A 20,577-nucleotide genomic window follows, 5' to 3' on the forward strand; every position below is an offset into this window, starting at 1 on the left:
TTATAATTGATTTCTATGATTTTCAAAACAAAATCGCCCGGAAAAACACCTCTAAATTCTTTAAGAGTTTTAGAACTATTTTGTGTCTGACTTGCAATATCAGATTTCATTACATCGGCCGAGTTGTATACTTAACATTGCCGAAAAGGCCGCTTTGCGGGCTCTAATACATTGGCCGACTTTGCAAAATGACCGATGTTTGCGGCAATAGCCGCAATCATCGGACATTTTGCCATTATCGGATCCCATTACATCCCGTCCTTAGACTTTTAAAGATAAGACTTCCACCAAGCATATAGGCTTTTATACACCTAGGAAAGTACCTGACACAACCTGTAACACTAAAGGTGGGTACACACTAATAGATATATCTGCAGATCAATTGATCTGCAGATATATCTACGGACGGATCGGGCAGTGTGCTGTGCATATACACACTACCCGATCCGTCGGGGACTGATGTTATGAACTGGGCGGGCATGTACACACGCCCTCCCAGTTCAGCTGTCAATCACCGCCGGCCACCGCAGCATGTGTACGGGCGGTCGACTGACCGCCCCGTACACACACAGCGACGCGCCAATATATCGGTAGATATATTGGCCGTCGGCTGTGCTGCGCGGCCGACGCGATATGTCTGTGAACGACGGAGTTCACAGACGTATCGGCCGTACACAATGGCCGACGGTGCCGCGATATATCGGCCGTTCAAGAGAACGGCCGATATATCGACCAGTGTGTATGGGCCTTAAGGTGCATGAGAAGATGTGATCACAAAAAGATTAATTAAAAAGAGAATCAAATAAACAAAAGGTTTTAATCCACTGCATATCTGTGGTGAATGTAGTTTGTAGTATGTGACCACATAAAAAAAATCATACCCCTTTCACACCGCACAAATAACCCGGTATCGACTCGGGTCAGTGTGCGGTGTGAAAGGGCCACCATGGAATTCCCGGGTCGCCTGACCCGGTAATTCATCCCAGGAATAAAGCAGTGTTATTCCCGGGTTCAATACCGGGTCAGTGGCAGCGTGAACGGGTCTCCGGGTAGATGCAACCCGGGACCTGTTCACTACAATAGGGAAAGGCGGCGCAGAGGTGAGCTCATCTCAAAGCACCACCTCCTCTTCCCGCTGCCAGGTCTGTTAGCCTGCTGTTAGGGTCCAATGCCGGATCCCACCCGTGAAGGACCCATTTCCAATTTATTCATTTATTCATTCATTATTCATATATATTTATTCATTTATTTCTTAACAGTTTCTTATATAGCGCAGCAAATTCCATGCACTTTACAATTGGAAACAGTAATAACATAAAACAAAACAATTGAAAACAGTACAAAAACAAGACTGGGTAATAACAGATAGTCAGACAATAAGTTTACAATCTATAGGAAGGGAGGCATTGATAAACAAGGATATGTGTTAACTACTTTATAAAGGTCCACCAGATTGCAAAGGTTCTTGGTGGGCTGTATGATATGGTCACACAGCGATGTTGACCTGGGGTTAGGAGGATGGGAAAATAAAGAACGGGAAAATATGAGAGGATATGAGTGGGCTCTACAGTGGGGAAGTACTTGGATAGGAAAGTTTATCAAACTTATATAGGCAGTTCTGGAATTTGATAAACTTTCCTGAAAAGGTGAATTTCAGAGAACGCTTGAAGGTTTGGAGACTAGGGGGGTGATTCTGGCCTAATCACACACTACCATTCTTCACAGCGCAGCGGTCAGGTCGGAAGTGCGTATGCGCCGGCACATGGCTGACAGTTGCCTAGTGATCGCCTCTGCCTTAATTGACAGGCAAAGGCAGTCGCTGGGCAGGAGGGGGCGGCATGGCGGCGTTTGGACGCCATTTTGTGGGTGCAGTCCGGCCAATGCAGGCGTAGCCGGATTGTGCGTGGGGCGGGCCGCAGCGGCTGTATGACGTCACACGCAGCCGCTGCGACCCGGGCAGCGACGATTAGCTCCCGGCAAGCAAGCAAAAGCTGCGCTGGCTGGAAACTACTCCTGAAGTGTCAAAAGCATCGCCACCGTGCAATGCTTTTGTACTTCTGCGGGGGAAGGGAGGGAGTGGGTTGCGGGCCTGACATGTGGGGTGGACTAGCCCTGTGCTGGGTGTCCCCCCGCATGTCAGTGTGCCTGATCGTAGCCCTGCAAAATTTTGCAGGACTACAATTAGGACTGAATTAGGCCCTAGAGGAGAGTCTTATTGTGCGTGGCACGGCATTCCAAAGATTGGTGCAGCCTGAAAAAAGTCCTGCAATAGTGAAAGTGAGCAAAGAATGAGTGTGGATGAGAGATGCAGGGCTATTTCTAGACAATTTGATTCAAAGTGTGAGCATTAAAAAAATATGTCCCCCACAGACATTTAAAAATACGCTCTCCCATAGACATAAAAAAAAACTATTTTGCACGCGCTGAAGGCACGCACGCTCCCATGGGGGAGTGTGGTCTCACTAAAATTGTCATGGCCTCACAGGAAAAGACTACCTTGCAGACTATTTTTTGTCCCTGCAACAACAGACCTCAGCCACCACAGGAAAAAACAAAACCAAACATTCCACCATATTAAGCCCCTCACAGTAATGCCCCTTGCACCATATTATGCTCCAAGCACCATATTATGCCATACACCGGAATGCCTGTGACACATTATGCCCTACAGTAAAGCTTCTAATTAAATTTAAATTACCTGCTCATTTCCAGGGGTTTCATGCACTGGGTGTCATGCTTGTTGCCAGTGGTTTCATGCGCAGGGCGTCATGCTTGTTGCCAGGGATTTCATACGCTGGGTGTCATGCTTGTTGCCAGTGGTTTCATACGCTGGGTGTCATGCTTGTTGCTAGGGATTTCATACGCTGGGTGTCATTCTTGTTGACAGGGGTTTAACATGCTGGGTGTCATGCTTGTTGCCAGGGGTTTCATACGCTGAGTGTCATGTTCGTTGCCAGGGGTTTTATGCACTGGGTGTCATGGTCGTTGCCAGGGCTATCATGCTCTGGGTGTCATGCTCGTTGCCAGGGTTTCATGCTCTGGGATCCATGCTTGTTGCCAAGGGTTATGCTTGTTTTCAAGGATAATGTTTGTTGCCAAGGGTGTATACTCACTGGTGGGCACTAGCCCGCAAGCACTGATATCCTGACCCCCTCCTCCCTCTTTCAAAGTACTCCACTCAGGGGGTCAGAGTTTCTCAAAATGATGCAGTTGTGTCATGACACAACCACGTCATTCTGTGAAACTCCGCCCTTGAGCAGAGTACTATGGAAGAGGGAGGAGGGGGAGCAGAATAGGAGTCACAAAGTACCACGGCGAGCCTCCCATGTGATCGCAAGGCTCGCCAGCTGCTAGAATCGGCACTGAAAAGAAGTAGCTCTTGAGATAAGCAAAGAGGTTAGGTTGGGAGATATTTTGAGATAAGCGAGGATATGTATGTTGATGTAGTATGGTTAATGGCCTTGTGTGTAAGTAAAAGTATTTTATATTTAATAAGATAGAATATAGGCAACCAATGGAGGTATTGACAGAGCGGCTACGCGAGGAAGATAAGCCTTGCAGCAGCATTCAGAATGGATTGTAGTGGTGAGAGTCTCTTTTTGGTTAGAAGACTATTTCAATAATCATTGCGGGAGAAAATGAGAACATGGATTAGGGTTTTTGCAGATGCTTGTGTAATATATGGTCATATTTTGCATACAGTGACGCGGCAGGAAGTGACGTACTGTGGACCGGAAGTGATGTGAAGCGAGGAGACGGGCAAATCGAGTGTGGAGAGCGTTGTGCGGTGAACGGGGGGAGAGCGGTGTGCGGTGAACGGGGAGAGTGGTGTGCGGTGAACGAGGAGAGTGGTGTGCAGTGAACGGGGAGAGCGGGGAGCGGTGATTGGCAAACAGGATGCAAGGTGAGCGGGGAGAGCGGTGAACAGGGAGAGCAGAGAGTGGCAAACGGGGTGAACAGTGAGCAGGGAAAGCGGTGAGTGGGGAATACAGTGAGAGTGATGGAGAACGAGTAATTGGGAGAGTAGCAAGTGTGGCATACAGCATTTGAGAGAGTTGCCATGGTGACCTCAGCAGCTGAATGAGCAATATATTAAAGTAAGAGAAGTGAGCCGGGGGCAGGCTGGTGCTGAGTGGTGCAGACTGTAAATTAAGTACTGCTGTGTTGCTCAGGGGAGAACCTCTGAGGTAGAGTGTGACAGAGTGCTGAGGAGCTGAACCAGCAAGCTGTGCTGTACCAAGGAGGAGTGCATCCAAGGCGGTGACCAGAGCTGTAGAAGGCCCTGTAAACATCTGGACACGCAAGTATTTTCACCAAATAAACACTGACACCAATAGCATACATAGATTATAGATTATCTGCATTTTAGAGGGAGGTAAATGAGTAGGAACGAGGTTGGTATTCTCACCCGGTGCATATCTTGTGAGATGTATGTATACCTGGAGCAACTGCTCCGGGTTGAATACCTCTGCACAAGATGTGAGCGGATGGTCGCTTTGGAAGCCCAGGTAACTGATCTAAAGCAGACCATCGCAACATTGAGGGAGATTGCCAATCTTGAGCAGAGTCTGCAGCTCACTGTGGGTGGACTGAGGGAACAGGATTGGTCTGACAATGCGGAAGAGGAACAGGTAGGTAGCTGGGTTACAGTTAGAAGGGGTAGATGTATTGCCTCCCGCAGCAACAACAGCGGCGGCACCAGTAGCAGCATCTCACAAACGCCAACTCGTTCCTAGGCAGGCTACGCTTTGTATCACCGCTTTCCATAAGAGGCACAGAGCTGACAACCTCTTACGGAAACTGAGGAACATCATCGCAGATTGGCTTACCCCAATTGGTCTCTCCTGGGGATTTGTGATATCGGACAACGCCTCCAATATTGTGCGTGCATTACATATGGGCAAATTCCAATACGTCCCATGTTTTGCACATACAATTAATTTGTTGGTGTACAATTTTTAAAAAAACGACAGGGGCGTGCAAGAGATGCTGTCGGTGGCCCGAAAAATTGCAGTCCACTTTCGGCATTCAACCACCACGTGCCGAAGACTGGAGCGCCAGCAAACCCTCATGAACATGCCCTGCCATCAGCTGAAGCAAGAGGTGGTAACAAGGTGGAATTCAACACTCTATATGCTTCAGAGGATGGGGGAGCAGCAAAAGGCCATTCAAGCCTATACATCTGCCTACAATATAGGCAAAGGAGGGGGAATGCACCTGACTCAAGCACAGTGGAGAATGATTTCCATGTTGTGCAAGGTTCTCCAACCCTTTGAACTTGCCACACGTGAAGTCAGTTCAGACACTGTCAGCCTAAGCCAGGTCATTCCCCTCATCAGGCTTTTGCAGAAGCAGCTGGAGAGATTGAAGGAGAAGCTAAAACGGAGCGATTCTGCTAGGCATGTGGGACTCGTGGATGGAGCCCTTCATTCGCTTAACCAGGATTCACGGGTGGTCAATCTGTTGAAATCAGAGCACTACATTTTGGCCACCGTGCTCAATCCAAGGCTTAAAGCCTACGTTGTATCTCTCTTTCCGGCAGACACAAGTCTGCAGATGTTCAAAGACCTGTTGGTGAGAAAATTGTCAAGCGGAACGTGACCAGCCAACAGCTCCTCCTTCATTTTCTACCACCACTGGAGCTGCCAGGAAAACGATAACATTTCCAAAAACACCTGCTGGCGGTGATGCAGGGCAGTCAGGAGCAAGTGCTGACATCTGGTCCAGACTGAAGGACCTGCCAACGATTACTGACATGTCATCTACTGGCACTGCATATGATTCTGTCACCATTGAAAGAATGGTGGAGGATTATATGAGTGACAGCATCACTGTAGGCATGTCGGACAGTCCGTATGTATACTGGCAGGAAAAAGAGGCAATTTGGAGGCCCTTGCACAAACTGGCTTTATTTTACCTAAGTTGCCCCCCCTCCAGTGTGTACTCTGAAAGAGTGTTTAGTGCAGCCGGTCACCTTGTCAGCGATCGGCGTAGGAGGTTACTTCCAGAAAATGTGGAGAAGATGATGTTCATCAAAATGAATTACAAATTCCTCCGTGGAGACATTTACCAGCAATTGCCTCCAGAAAGTACACAGGGACCGGTGATAGTGGATTCCAGTGGGGACGAATTAATACTCTGTGAGGAGGAGGATGTACACAGTGAAAGGGGTGAGGAATCGGACGATGAGGTGGACATCTTGCCTCTGTAGAGACAGTTTGTGCAAGGAGAGATTGATCGCTTCTTTTTTGGTGGGGGCCAAAACCAACCAGTCATTTCAGCCACAGTCGTGTGGCAGACCCTGTCGCTGAAATGATGGGTTTGTTAAAGTGTGCATGTCCTGTTTATACAACATAAGGGTGGGTGGGAGGAAGGGCCCAAGGACAATTCCATCTTGCACCTCTTTTTTTATTTATCTTTGCATCATGTGCTATTTTGGGACTGTTTTTTTAAGTGCCATCCCGTCTAACACTGCATTGCTACTCCTAGATGGGCCAGGTGTTTGTGCCGCCCACTTGGGTCGCTTAGCTTAGGACTAAAAATAGTATTGTGAGGTGTGAGGTGTGAGGTGTTCAGAATAGACTGGAAATTAGTGGAAATTATGGTTATTGAGGTTAATAATACTATAGGATCAAAATTACCCCCAAATTCTATGTTTTAAGCTGTTTTTGAGGGTTTTTTTTTTTAAAAAAAAAACACCCAAATCCAAAACGCATCCGATTCCGACAAAAATCCGAAAGGGTGGTTTTGCCAAAACGCGTCCAAATACAAAACATGACCGCGGAACCAAATCCAAAACACAAAACACGAAAAATGCCCACATCTCTAGTAAATATACAAAGAAACTACTAATAGGTGCATGCTATAAACCACTAGATATTAGTGTGGATGTGGAATCGCAACTCCACCAGCAAATTGTAAAGTCAGCAGCAAATGGTGATATGTTGGTTATGGGGGACTTTAATTATCCTAACATAAATTGGTCATTGGAGTCATGTAGTACAGCTAGGGGTAATAGGTTTTTAAACTACTAAAAGATAACTATTTGTCCCAAATGATTAAGGAACGTACTAGGTATAACAACACACTTGACCTGGTGATAACAAATAATGTGGATGCAATATCTAACATTAAAGTAAGGGAACCGTTGGCAAATATCGATCATAATATGGTCACATTCAAACTGTGTTACCGTAAACAGCATTATATGGGTTTGACTAAAACATTTAATTTTAGGAAAGCAAATTTTATTACGCTCATGCAATCTATAAGGGTATAGATTGGGACCAAATCTTTAACGGTAAGAACACTGCAGAAATGTGGGATACCAAAATATTACTGCACAAGCTCATGCATGAGTACATTCCCTTGGCCAGCAAAAGCAAGAGGAGCAATTTTAAACCAATGTGGCTAAATAACAAGGTTAAGTTATTAATGGGCAGAAAAAGGTGAGCATTTAAAGATTTTAAATCTGTTGGGAGTAAGATGAGCTTCCGCTACTACAAAGAATGTAATAAATTGTGCAAAAAGGAAATTAGAGCAGCTAAAATAGAAAATGAAAAACTAATTGCGAAGGAAAGTAAAACTAACCCAATTTTTTTTCAAGTTTATCAATGGTAAAAGGATAAAAAAAGACACCATAGGACCACTTAAAAACGTCCTAGGAGTATTGTTAACTAGTGACAATGGAAAGGCAGAGATATTGAACACAACCTTCTCTGCAGATTTCACTAGAGAAGTAAATATGGAAGAAATTGAACAAGTTAGTGCAAGTATAATTACCAAAATTATTTAACGTGTTTAAGTGAAGCAGAAATCAAAAAGCAATTGCAAAATATTAAGATTAATAAATCTCCTGAACCGGATGGACTGCACCCAAGAGTTCTTATGGAGCTAAGCTCAGAGTTAGCTAGGCCATTATACTTAATCTTTAATGCTTCAATAACAACTGGCATATTTCCCAGGGACTGGCATATTGCAGATGTTGTACCACTATTTAAGAAGGGAATGAAATCTAATCCTAGAAATTATAGACCGGTAAGGCTGACTTCTGTAGTAGGGAAAATATTGGAAGGCATATTAAGGGATAGCATTCAGGAGTATCTGGGATGCTCAAACATAATGTGTAAGAAATAAAAAACAAACTGGAACTGTGCTTAACATCCAATTATAGACATTTATTCACTATCACAATCATTAAAAATATTTATACAATCACCAGCCGGATTTCATATATTGCACAAACAATAAATATACTAATAAGGACCTTCAATGCCTCTATAACACATAATTAGCATACATAAATCCCTCTAAAAACGAAAATTAAGAACTCAGTGCACACATAGTCGTTTCACTGACTATAAAACTGCTCATAGGTGACTCCTATAACTTTGCAGGCGTCCCTGCAATGTATAGTATTTTGTCTGATGTCCGCAAAATATATTTTTATAGCAGCAAAGGGATAATAAAATATTCTTATGATGCCCCTATGTCTGTGGGGTTAAACTGAATACCAGTCATTGATTAATAACCGTCCCATGAGCCGTAAGTCAGCAAATCAATGTTAATGATGCGGTTATGGCTAGTTTGTGAATGTCCTTCCCTTTAGCACTAGGGTATCGAGGCTGTCTCTGAATGAAAGCATGGCTACAATAATACTCTGGTCCAAGAGCGCACTCCCTATTCCCCCTTAGCACTGGGGTCCGGATGTCCAGGTGCCGAGTTGGTTAGTTGGTTAATGAGCCGTCATACAGAGTATGCCTATCAGTCGCTTTGTAAATAACTTAGCCGGCCGGCTATAAACTCACTTATCCACTCCTCCACATACGCATTTCACTGCCTCGATATGCCATCAGCGGCTTCCTCAGTGTGTATGGAGCTTCTCCATGGTTTCCCGGCTTAAATACCGGGTTCGTATTTCTGTTCCTCTCTCTTAAAATGTATTCTTACCCTGAAAATGGCTGACAACCAATTTTGATCTCAGATTTTCAGCCCTTCTAAAGATTACCGTACTTCTAGGATCTATGTCTGCTTTTAATAGATTTTCCGCGTTCCCTGTGAAATGAAAACAAGGCTTGGAGCGCGGCGCATGACGTGTGTGTGGGCAAGAGAGAGGAACGGAAATACGAACCCGGTATTTAAGCCGGGAAACCATGGAGAAGCTACATACACACTGAGGAAGCCGCCGACGGCATATCGAGGAGGTGAAACGCGTATGTGGAGGCGTTGTTAAGTGAGTTTATAGCCGGCCGGCTAAGTTATTTACAAAGCGACTGATAGGCATACTCTGTATGACGCCTCACTAACCAACTAACCAACTCGGCACCCGGACATCCGGACCCCAGTGCTAAGGGGGAATAGGGAGTGCGCTCCCGGACCAGAGTATTATTGTAGCCATACTTTCATTCAGAGAAAGCCTCGATACCCTAGTGCTAAAGGGAAGGACATTCACAAACTAGCCATAACCGCATCATTAACATCGCTTTGCTGACTTACGGCTCATGGGACGGTTATTAATCAATGACTGGTATTCAGTTTAACCCCACAGACATAGGGGCATCATAAGAATATTTTATTATCTCTTTGCTGCTATAAAAATATATTTTGCGGACATCAGACAAAATACTATACATTGTAGGGACGCCTGCAAAGTTATAGGAGTCACCTATGAGCAGTTTTATAGTCAGTGAAACGACTATGTGTGCACTGAGTTCTTAATTTTCATTTTTAGAGGGATTTATGTATGCTAATTATGTGTTATAGAGGCATTGAAGGTCCTTATTAGTATATTTATTGTTTGTGCAATATATGAAATCCAGCCGGTGATTGTATAAATATTTTTAATGATTGTGATAGTGAATAAATGTCTATAATTGGATGTTAAGCGCAGTTCCAGTTTGTTTTTTATTTCTTGTTCTATTAAAGTGGTGGCAGAGGAGCCAAGCCCCAGGAACATGCGGCTAATGTCCGATTTAAACACTAGCGCCCAATTTTGTGTTTTCTTTCTTGTACTAATAATGTGTAAGAACCAGCATGGCTTTGTAAGAAATAGGTTGTGTCAGACTAACTTAACTAGTATAGATGTTGTAATGGTTAGCATTACTGCCTCACAGCACTAAGGTCATGGGTTCGATTCCCACCATGGCACTAACTGTGTGGAGTTTGTATATTCTCCCCGTACTTGCGTGGGTTGCCTCCGGGTACTCCGGTTTCCTCCCACAATCCAAAAATATACTGGTAGGTTAATTGGCTCCCAACAAAATTAACCCTAGCGTGAATGTGTCTCTGTGTACATGTGGTAGGGAATATAGATTGTAAGCTCCAGTTCCTCACATGAGGTTGTGTCTTAAATTAAGGGAACTTGGGCTTGGTGATAATATTTATACTTGGATCAAAAATCGGTTGACCAATAGGGAGCAGCGAGTGGTAGTCAATGGAACAATTTCAGGTTGGACTGAGATATTAAGTGGTGTACCTCAAGGATCTGTGCTGGGCCCTTTACTGTTTAACATATTTATAAATGACATAGTAAATGGTATCTAGAGTAAGGTATACATTTTTGCAGATGATACTAAGCGCTGTAGGTTAATTAGATCAGATCAGGATGTTGTCTCTCTTCAAAGCGACTTAACTAAACTGGGGGTTTGGGCAGCCAAGTGGAGTATGAAGTTTAATATAGAGAAATGCAAAGTAATGCATTTCGGGATCAGAAATGAACAGGCAAACTATACATTGAATGGGGTAATTCTTGGAAAGTCAGTAATGGAGAAGGATTTGGGGGTGATCATAGATAATAGACTTAGCAGTAGTGCCCAATGTCAGGATGCTGCAGTAAAGGCAAATCGGGTATTAGCATGCAAAATACAGGGAATAGAGATGTCACAGAAATTTGGACCCCTTATATTGGGACTGAATGCTTATAGGGGTAAACTAGGTGTATCAATGTAATTCTGGGTGCAGGAATCATATATTCTGAACAGTATATAAAAGTGTTCATCTCTCCCTGCACCTGTTTTTCTACCAATTATGCTTTCTGTGCATGACTTGCTAAAAAGGTTCTTATTCCGTCATTAGGGGGGCTGAGAGTGGTGGATAGTGCTTTATTACTAAGTCGTTGCCCCTAAGTGACTGCCCAAGGGTCTTTTCATGCTCATAATTAAGAATAAGTATCGTATTTGGATGACAGTAATAAAGATGGATTGTGTTCTCTGTCATGTAGCCATTTCTGATGTAATGTGTATTGTATACTATATAAACTGTGAGCCCTGTAACCCAAATTGTCTCACTGAGCCACCATGCTCTCTGACACCCATCTGGGCCTAGATGCGAGTAAACCATATATGCTTTTTAATCTGATCCTGGTGTATCTCCTTCATATATTGCTACGACATTAACTAGAGATGGAAGAGTAATCCTGCCATTGTATAAGTCATTGGTGCGGCCCCATCTGGAATACTGTGCACAGTTCTGGGCTCCTTCTTATAAAAAAGACATAGTAGAACTAGAAAAGGTGCTTTTTAAAGTCCTTGGAATATCATGGTAAGGTTAATTAAGTTGGGAATGTTTACACTAGAGAAAAGGCATCTCAGAGGGGATATGATTAATATCTTCAAGTACATGAAGGGACATTATAGGGGTCTTTCGGGAGATTTACTTATCGAGAGATCTGTACACAGGACACAAGGTCACCCTTTAAAGTTGGTGGAGAGGGAGTTCAACACCAAATGAAGGAAGGGTTTCTTTACTGTACGGGCGGTTAGATTATGGAACACACTGCCGGAGAAAGTGGTAATGTCTGAATCTATCGCAATGTTCAAAAAAGGTTTAGAAACATTTTTAGCCGAAAATGGCATCCAAAGAGATCATCTGTAAACAAAGTCAAGTTGGTAGAATAGCACTATAGGTTGAACTCAATGGACAATGGTCTTTTTCAACCTTAACAACTAAGTAACTATGTAAAAATCCAAAAGAGCTAATTAGTTTATAAAGAGATGAGGAGGCTTTCCCGTGGTGCTTTAGGGATGTCACTGTGGCATTGGGGGGGGGGGGGGGGGTTGCAAACAAAGCGGGCATCTCCGGACCATTTGCAAGGTGGGCCGCGGTGGCTGCGTGACATCACTCGCAGCCGCTGCGACCCAAAAGATGGCAGGTTGCCATCTGCCTTAGCAGCTAGGCATGTGTAAGTAGAGGGTAACCCTAAACATGTGAAAACATTGCTGTTGAGAGAGAGAGAGAGAGAGAGAGGGAGGAAAGATTACAACTTTGAGTTAGGCTTGGGATGAGCACAGGACACAGAGCTTTACTTATTTGTGAGGCTATAGGATCAAGAGAGGTAATAGAGTAGCAGGAAAAGAAGAGTGTTGATACTTAATCTTAATTTGTGGGATCACATGAAGAGAAAGTGCCAGAGTTCAGGTAGGGAATTAAGCAGATCAGTGCCTGAGGAAAAGCATAACATTTCTCAGATCTCATCAATCTTGTCCTTGATGTAGGAAGCAAGATCTTGCACTGATAGTGGCTGGTGGGTTGGGTAAGGGAGGATTGAGAAGTGATTTAAATGTATATTAGCTGTACTCTGTATACTTTAGAAATAGAGAATGTTAATTTTAATTGTTACAACATTTATTAAACTGACCAGTTGCGCCAAAGTTTTCCCAAACTGGTGAGTCCAACTCTATCACTCGGAACTGTAAACTTGCCAATTGCTATCAAATTTAGTGTTAAACATAAGACGTGCTTCCTGGTTTGAGGTTGTGTGTGCCATTAATCAATTAATCATGCGTATGCATGGCATTTAACAATCCTGTGGAGGGAAGCATAAGGATCGTCCCCAGCCATTTAGTTAACTCCTATATTGTCACTAGGTTATAAATGTCTTTATTGTTGTACAGTAACTGGAGATCAATTATCAGGTGCTGCCAAAATATGTAATATGCAGGCATTTGCAGTATTGCATAATATCTAATCTGACTTATTGGTGGATGTAACAAGATATGTCAAATAAAAGTTCAATACATGATTTACTTTTGAAGACATTTCTTTTCACAGTTGTCATTACAGTTTCCTGCTTTAAAATTATAAGAATCCTTATGATGTTACATTTCAAAGTGACTGAATTGTCTAGTGAGAGCATCTGAAATGAGCATTCAGAGTGTAAAAGGTATTAACTTTACTGCAAAGCCAGCAGTTATAATGGTGGGTATCCGACTGATAGGTCAACCTTAACTACTAGTGGAAAGCATGCATTAGTCCGACATGGACAAAAGGTTGACGTGGTCATTATGTCAACATGCAAAAGGTAGACAGTGCATATGGTTGACAGGTTCACAGTAGCGGATCTTGCCACGGGCAAGCAGGACTTTTGCCCGGGGCGCCGCCTTCTGGAGTGCGCCGGCGCCATCCGGAGGGCACCGCACCAAGGCAAGATCCGCTGCGGCTGTGCCCCCCGCTGCCTGCTGTGTCCCGCTGCCCGCTGTGAAGGGAAACTAGACTATACGCGTCTAGTTTCCATTCGTGGAGAGGACCTTTGCTGTGCGGTGCGCGATGACGTCATCGCGCACCGCACTTCATTTCAGTGGCGCTACTACTGTACAGGGGGTGTAACTGACCACGCCCCATGTATGAAGCCACGCCCCTGTTGCCGCCCGGGCCGCAAAAAGCCCCTGAACCGGCCCTGCAGGTTCATAAGGTCAACAGGTGTAAATAGTCAACACACATATGGCTGACACAAATATGGTAGACACGGGTTTTGTTTTTCTTTTTTTCTACTTTTTCATACTTTACCCCCCGTGGATTATGATCGAGAATAGTAACCTGTGCAGTGGTAGCAGAGTGGGGATACTGTACACTAATTGGGGTTCTATTTGCTGTGATGGTGAAAACGACACCAGAAAATATGAAATAAGTTGCATCTACCCTTTTTTGTGTGTCGACAATTTGCCATGTCGACCTTTTCCATTGTCGACATTTTATCCGTTTACTTTTCCAGTGTTGACCTTTTGATCATGTTGACCTTTTTTATCATGTCGACATTTGCCATGTTGACCAACAATGGTCAACCTAATGACTGTCGACCTTATTATGGTCTGCCCTCTGATCCATACCCATAATGGTGTCGTGTGCTTTCTTTAAAAAAAAAAAAGAAAAACCTTTCATAATTCTACCAGTGAGTGCTGAATGCAAGAAGCTAATAGAAGTGCAGCTGCACTCAAAAATAGATAAGCACAGTAAGTACCATAGATATTTTCAAGAAACAATACTTAATATGCAAAAAATCTTTATATATACATGAGTATGAAACTATCAATCTGTCCCATATTGTACCATGTGAAATACATTCAGTTTATCTAACAAGGAATTACCACTGTATGTGGATTATTCAGGTGCCCTAGCAAAGTGGATATTGGGGGTTATTCCGAGTTGTTCACTCTGTATTTTTTTCTCGCAACGGAGCGATTAGTCGCTAATGCGCATGCGCAATGTTCGCAGTGCGACTGCGCCAAGTAAATTTGCTATACAGTTAGGTATTTTACTCACGGCATTACAAGGTTTTTTCTTCGTTCTGGTGATCGTGGTGTGATTGACAGGAAGTGGGTGTTTCTGGGCGGAAACTGGCCGTTTTATGGGTGTGTGTGTAAAAACGCTACCGTTTCTGGGAAAAACGCGGGAGTGGCTGGAGAAACGGAGGAGTGTCTGGGCGAACACTGGGTGTGTTTGTGACGTCAAACCAGGAACGAAACTGACTGAACTGATCGCAGATGCCGAGTAAGTCTGGAGCTACTCAGAAACTGCTAAGAAGTGTCTATTCGCAATTTAGAGAATCTTTCGTTCGCAATTTTGATAAGCTAAGATTCACTCCCAGTAGGCGGCGGCTTAGCGTGTGCAAAGCTGCTAAAAGCAGCTTGCGAGCGAACAACTCGGAATGACCCCCATTGGGCCTAATTCAGAGATGATCACAGCAGCAAATTTGTCAGCAGTTGGGCAAAACCATGTGCACGGCAGGGGGGGCAGATATAACATGTGCAGAGAGAGTTAGATTTGGGTGGGGTGTGTTCAAACTGAAATCTAAATTGCAGTGTAAAAATAAAGCAGCCGGTATTTACCCTGCACAGAAACAAAATAACTCACCCAAATCTAACTCTCACTGCACATGTTATATCTGCCACACCTGCAGTGTACATGGTTTTGCCCAACTGCTAACAAATTTGCTACTGCGATCAACTCTGAATTACCCACATCGGTTGATGTTTTCTTACTGTGCATGTATATGAGCCGCAGTTATTAATTGCAAACATCTATTAAAAACAATAGACAAACAGCTATTAAAAACAACAAAGTATAAATCTATGTGCCATCCCACATCTTTCATGGTATACATAACACTACCAGGATCAGAGGCTAAACTTAGGCAAGTAACCCTAGTACAGAGGTGACTGACACCATAGGAATCAGACACTGCAGTGATGGATGGATGCAATAAATCCCCAAACAGTGGCATTAGGAGAACGAATTGACAGAATAGGAGAGGAGTGGGTTAAACCTCAGCTAGTCTGGGGGGCAGGACGGTAAGGCATTATGGGAGTTTCTTGTTAGCCAATGGAAATGAATGTTGGGGGTAGGTGGAAAGGGTTTTTAAGCCTGGTAAAGGGGCTGGGTCAGCCTCTTCTGCTGTAATCGTGGTAGGAGTGAGTGCTCTTCACCCCCCCCTTTTGCTCCTGTGTTTTGTGCTGCTTGCCCTTATTGCTGTGTTAATCACACTGCCTGGCCTGGGTGCACTCTATATTTGTGCCACATTGCATCCCCTCTCTGTGCCCATTACCTCCTGGTTGCATGGTTCTGGCCGCCATGTCCTGTCCCCACCGCTCCCCTGGTGCCCCTGCACGGTATTCTCCTGCTGCCCCTTCTTCCTCTCATGCCCCGGGCCTGAGCTCTGCACTCACGGCCAAGGCTCAGTCTCCGGACGCTGCTGCGGGTGCCCGTCCACGGGCGCGCACGGCGGCGCGTGCATCCGCTTTCGCGCTGGCTGTGCAGCGGGCGCCGGGGGATTCTCCCGGCGCAGCGGTGGCTAGTGTAGGACGGGGCGCCGGGCGGTGGAGGACGCGATCGAGCAGTCGGAGGGGGGAGCCAGCGGGGGTGCCCGCTGGCGGTAATCCTTCTCCGGCTGCGGCGGCACGGGGACGCGCGTCCCCGCACCCTCCACCGCTGAGAGTCGTTCACGGATCCCCATTTGATGAGGGGGTTTTGTTCAGGGCTGCGGCCAGTGGCTCGTCCACTGGCCGCCCCTGCCAGGCGGCTTCTGGTTCGCAGGCGCATACGCGATTGGCACGGGCTCTCCCCACTCCAGCGGGGGGGGCTCCCCGGATTCTGCTGCTGTCACTGTGGGGGCCAGGGTGGAGTGGTGCGGTCTGGGAGCGGTGGCCATCTAGTTCTCCCGGTGGGCGGGGGCAGTGGGGGCTGTGGCAGTGTTGGGGCGGCTGGTGCTTCACACAGGAATGCGGGTGCACGGAGGCCGTCTGGCGCTGGTCCCAGTCGGGGCCACCCGGGTCGGCGTGGTGGCCACGCGAGAGCCATCCCTGCTGCGGACCCGGGGAGCGGGGGGACCGTTGGGGCTGCGGCTGCGGCTCAAGATCCCTCTGCCATTGTGGTGGCAATGTCGGCAATAACTGCGGCATTTGCGCCGTTTTTGTCGGCGTTGTCCCCGGGTGGCATTTCCGTGGCTCCCGCTTCGGTCGACGTGGCCATTCTCCCTGGTGTTTCTGGCCCAGCTATGGCGCAGTTTCTCCAAGCGTATCGCACTATGGGCTCTGCCGCTTCGCTGCTGGGTGGCGCTGCCTTGTCGCCCGCAGGGGCGCCTGCTTTCATCCCCGCCGGGGGGGCTTCGGCACCCGTGGCGGCTTTCCCTTCTTTTTCAGATTCGGATGCGGGTGACGATCGGGAAGAGGAGCCGGTCGTGGCAGACGTTTCACCTTCAGGAAGCGGGCCGACCGGTGAGTGGGACACCGATACAGTTGCTGTATCACGTGGGTCTTCTTCTTCCTCGTCCGGCAGTAGGTCCAGTAGATCTTCTTCCTCTTCTTCTTCGTTGCAGTCGGCAGCTAGTAGCACCACGAAGGCTAAGAAGAGGGCTTACAAGTAGGCACGGTGTGAGGCACGGCACCGGGATAAGCGGTCTAGGAAGAGTAGTAGTAGTTCCCGTAGGGAAAGGAGGCGGCGTTATTTGCCGGGTGTAGTTCGCTGCGAGTACACGGTAGTGTTGCGAGGGTTGCGTGAGAGTTGCAGGAAGAAGATTAGATGGGGGGAATACGTCAACCTTTTCACGTTGACGGAGGACACCAAGAGGGAAGGTAAGGAAGCAATTGCGAAAGGCGGTATTGGGACGGAGGCCTTTCTCTTGTATTACTATTGGTAGGCGAGTTTCTGCGTCTTTGCGGCGTGCTACTTGGAGGATCGCCCTGATGAACACATCAACGTCATCAGGTACATTCACCTCGTGCGTGACATGCAGCGTCAGTCTAAGGACGATTCGTGGCTGCATTATGATAAGCAGTTCCGTCAGAAGCACGATTGCCTGCACATCATTGACTTCGGATGCAAAGATGTGGAGGTATGGCTTCGGGTCACACGAGCGCAGGATATAAAATGGTGGCTAAAGGGGCGTCAGTGGCTCAGACCACGGTGGCGAGTCAGTCTCGGCCCACAGTTGAAGCTCCGCTGCGCCGCCCTTGGAACGGTGCCAGCGAAGGGGAAGTGTTTCGCGTTCAACAATTCCGCGTGCCCCCTCGGTCAACGGTGTCATTTTTGACACCTTTGCTTACGATGTAATGGATCCCACCCGGCTTCCAATTGCTTCCGCGCAGGGCGACCGAGAGCTAAGGTGGCCGGGGGCGCGGCCGGAAAAACAACTGGGGGGCTTGCCGCTAGTTAGGGCGCCGACCCTGGTTCGTTTGGGGGCCATGCTCAAATGGTTGGGGTGGTACCCAAACAGAGACGACGCTAAATTTCTGTGGGTTGGTTTTGCGTCGGGTTTTCGTTTGCCGGTGGAGGGGAAGGTTTTAGTTCGGGCCGCCAGGAACCTGCAGTCTGCTCGGGATTTCCCCGACGTACTTTGGGAAAAGGTCGAGCAGGAGGTTCGCCACCTGTCGAGGATTTGATTATTTCCCCTGTAGGGGTCGTGCCCAAAAAAGTTCTGGCTCATTCACCATTTGTCTTATCCATCTGGGTCCTCGGTTAACAATGCAATTCCACCGGAATGTTGTTCGGTGGTGTATCAGTCTTTCGAGGATGCTCTGGGCATGGTTCGGGGCTGCGGCCCTGGGGCCCTAATGGCTAAGCTGGATGTTGAATCGGCCTTTCGCTTGCTCCCTTTGCACCCGGAGTCGTTTCGATTCATGGGTTTCCACGTCGGGGAGGAATACTTTGTAGACAAGTGTCTGCCTATGGGGTGTTCCATTTCGTGGGCCTTTTTTTCGAAAAGTTCAGCACCTTTTTACATTGGTGTGTGGAGTTTTCTTGCAGAGGTAGCGGGATCGCGCATTACCTTGACGACTTTTTGTGTATGGGGCCCGCGCATTCTCCTCGCTGTGGTCTCCTGTTGTTTTCGCTGCGTGCCTTGTTGGGGCATTTTGGCGTGCCTGTGGCCGAGGACAAGACGGAGGGGCCTCTCTCCTGTTTGTCCTTTTTGGGTATCGAGATCGATACAGTCGCAGGGGCTTGCCGGCTGCCTCGGGACAAGGTTGCAAAGCTTCAGGAGTCCATAGCGCGGTGCTTAGAGCGGCGTAAGGTGACGTTGCGGGAGGCTCAATCCCTCCTAGGACTGTTGAACTTTGCCTGTCGGGTGATTCCCATGGGCATGGTTTTTTGTCGAAAGTTGGAACGGTCCATGGCTGGGGTGTCCAGGCCACACCATTTTGTCCATTTCTCAGCTGAGATTAGGCGAGACCTCTCTGTGTGGGTTTCGTTTCTGGCGGATTTCAATGGTGTGCTGATCTGGATGGCCCGCTCGTTGACAATTTCGACCTGCAGTTGTTTACGGACGCGGCGGGCTCGTCGGGGTTCGGTTGTTGTCTAGACGAGGGTGGTGCGCGGCTTCATGGCCCGAGTCTTGGTCACGGGAGGGGCGACCAGCAACCTGTTGTTGCTGGACATTTTTCCCATCATGGTGGCCTTGGAGGATGGGGGGGGAGCACCTTTTGCGATCGCAGTATTATTTTTCGCTGCGATAACTTTGGGGTCATGCACGCGGTTAACAACCAAAGGGCTAAGGCCCTCCGAGTCCTCCGGGTGTTGTCGCTGCTCGTGCTGACTTGTATGCGCTGCAATATTCTGTTTCGTGCTCAGCATGTCCCCGGGGTTGAAAATGGGATCGCCGATGCATTGTCCAGGGGGCAGTGGGATAGGTTCCGTTTGTTGGCCCCGGAGGCTGATTCAGCGGGTTTGCCCTGCCCTTCTTATGTTTGGCAGGTCACCATGGTGGATTGGAAGGGCTAGCAGAGCTATCTTTGGCTCCGTCCACTCTTACAGGATACCGTCAGGCCTGGAAGGAATGGGAAGACTTTTCCCGTGACCAAGGGCCAAGAGGTAAGAGGAGTCAGAGATTGTTTCTGGACTTCGTTTGGCAACTCTTCATAACGGGAAGATCGAAGGCTGTGGTGTCTCAATACCTCGCTGGGATATCCTTTTATTCAAAGTTGAAGGGTATGCCAGATTTTACAAAGAGTTTCCTGCTGACGAAGGTGCTTAAAGGTTGGGCGCGCTCGGTGTCGGTGCCTCCTGATAGTCGGCGCCCTATTGATGCGTCCCTGCTTTCTTCCCTCTTGGGGGCGGTGGCGGCGGACTCCCATTTTGAAATGCTTCTGTTTCAGTTGGCTTTTTCCATGGCTTTTCATGGTGCGTTTAGAGTCTCTGAGTTGTTTGCGGCTTCAAAAAAGTTGGAGGCCATTATGCGGCACGCGGATGTTGTCGTGGGTGTGGGGTACGTGCTGTGCAGACTGCGCTGCTCCAAAACTGATCAGATGGGTAGAGGTCATTGGATCACTATGGCACCATCAGGTAATAGGGACTGTTGTCCGGTGGCATTGGTTAGTTGGTATGCGGAGGTCAGGCCCTTGTCAGAAGGGTCTTGGCTTCTGCATTATGAAGGGTTGCCATTGACGAAATACCAATTTACTTGGATGATGCGGCGCTGCCTGTCCAGTTTGGGCCTCTCCCCTCGAGACTTTGGTTCGCATTCATTTAGAATTGGGGCCGCCACTTCCGCAGCATCTGCAGGGCGCGCCGTGGGCGAAATTAAGGCTTTGGGCCGCTGGAAGTCGGCGGCTTATAAGCGTTACATTCGGCCTGTTGTTGCGTAAGCGAGTTGTTGTTTCTACTAATATTTTGTTCGTTTACTGTTTATACGTTTCAGTTCAGTTTGTTCGTTCTGTATTGTTTGTCTCCCCTGTCCTCCCTACTCGGATGGCTAGCTACTCGCCACTGCTGGCAGTGGGGGTCTGGAGTGCTTTGTGATTTTTTGCCTGAACTGACGAACTGATTTGGCTTAATTCATTCAATTCAGCTAATTGACATCTAATTACAAGTTCC

This window comes from Pseudophryne corroboree, chromosome 5, assembly GCF_028390025.1.
Source record: "Pseudophryne corroboree isolate aPseCor3 chromosome 5, aPseCor3.hap2, whole genome shotgun sequence".
Taxonomy (NCBI): Eukaryota; Metazoa; Chordata; class Amphibia; order Anura; family Myobatrachidae; genus Pseudophryne; species Pseudophryne corroboree.